This window comes from Poecilia formosa, unplaced genomic scaffold, assembly GCF_000485575.1.
Source record: "Poecilia formosa unplaced genomic scaffold, Poecilia_formosa-5.1.2 Scaffold3067, whole genome shotgun sequence".
In the NCBI taxonomy this organism is placed as follows: Eukaryota; Metazoa; Chordata; class Actinopteri; order Cyprinodontiformes; family Poeciliidae; genus Poecilia; species Poecilia formosa.
Genome location: NW_006803006.1, coordinates 1 through 1595, shown reverse-complemented (window position 1 = coordinate 1595; position 1595 = coordinate 1). Strand labels below are relative to the sequence as shown.

The 1595-nt window shown below is 35.2% G+C and overlaps 1 long non-coding RNA gene across 1 annotated transcript; it reads left to right on the top strand.

Annotated features, from left to right (window-relative positions):
• The first annotated feature begins 232 nt into the window (after positions 1-232).
• Positions 233-915, top strand: LOC107835498 (uncharacterized). Its single transcript, XR_001661298.1, has 3 exons — positions 233-346; positions 502-549; positions 856-915. It is a non-coding gene; the product is annotated as an uncharacterized LOC107835498 (long non-coding RNA).
• Positions 916-1595: the final 680 nt, after the last annotated feature.

Below are 1595 nucleotides of genomic sequence, written 5' to 3'. Positions count from 1 at the left end.
CCAACTTACACCGAGTAACTGCTTTAGCTTTGTAAAGATTGAAGATTTGTGATGGTATAAATATTTCTACACACAATGTGTCATAAAACAGTCGTGAAGATCCCAAATGCAGGTAAGGAGATTTAGGAGCAAAACCACCCAAACTCCACGCCCCATTAAGATTTACATGTGTTTTCTATAGCTTTCTTGATTTCCTTCCAGTGGATGTTAATATTTTGAGGTCAGATAAACTTTTTACTCAGCTTTTCTTACGTTTGTTAAAAGTTAAAATATTATCTTCTGATGTTTCTAATTGCAGTGTTGCTGAGGTTGAGACATTTTACAAACAGAAATTGGATGAAATGAGGTGTGTATTTGTTTGATGTTAGTTTTATATGTTTTATTATTTTTGTAATCAGTGTTTCCATTTATTGATCACTTTCATAGATCAGAAATGTTTATTTCAGAAAATATTGTATTTCTGTTCCAATAATAACTTTGCATTATTCATTTTTCCAACAGTGCTGCTCTAAAACGAAAAGATAAAGAATTGAAATCATTTAAAGACAGGTAAAAAAAATAAAGGTTATTTCAGCTAATCGTTCAGTTAAATGTTGATTATTGATTCATTTCGTGATATTTTCCCCTGACTCACATCAGCTAATTCCCTCACTTTGTTTATGGATTCAATTTCTTCAGTGAATAATGTAATTGGATATTCCTGCCTGTTAAATTTCACATGAATTTTAATTTAAATAATTTGCCCTTTTTGATTTGTTGCTTATCAGTAAAAGTTTCTGCTGGGTCCTTCAACCTTTATCTTTTAGCGTTTGTAGCTTTAGTAGAACGATTGAATCTGATTTCTTCTTGAAACAGGCTGGCAGCCCAGCTTGCTGCTTCAAGAGAAAAAAACAACAGCCTTCATGATGGAGGCATCCCTTAAAGAGCAGCTTTATGAGGCCAGGTTAGGTTTCTTTCCTATAATCATAAGCGTACTGGTGTTTCGCTGCAAGTTGATCAATTATGTATTTGACAATTAGTTGCATTGCTGATGTATGCTTTAATTTTTGTTGATGTCATTATTTTCTATGTAAAACAAAAACATTTCTGTGCTTTCTTTCTTTCCTTCTTTCTTTCTTTGTCTCTTTCTTCCTTTCTTTCCTTCTTTCTTTCTCTCTTTCTTTCTTTCTTTCTTTCTTTCTTTCTTCCTCTCTCTCTTTCTTTACTTCTTTCTTTCTTTCTTTCTTTCTCTCTTTCTTTCTTTCTCTCTCTCTCTCTCTCTCTGGGAGTGGTCATGGCGAGTCTGCAGGTGGTGAATCTGAGGGAGTGAAAGTGTGTCAAACGTCTTTTCAATCTTTTTCTTTCATGCATTTGTTTTCTAATATTCTTTACTTGCTTTGGTTCTAAGTCTTGGGTTCTTGTTTTGAGTTTCAGCGCTTGTAGTGCTGTTTCTTTGCGGGGATGGCGTCTCCAGAGCCGCCGCCCCTCTCTTTGAGGAATGGGATTCGGGTCCAACCTGATCCGACGATCCCAGTTGAAACGGTTCTGTTGACAGTTGGTGATCTAGTTGGTCACAGCAATTTAATTTATGCTTCCAGAATGAATAAGGGAGTAGT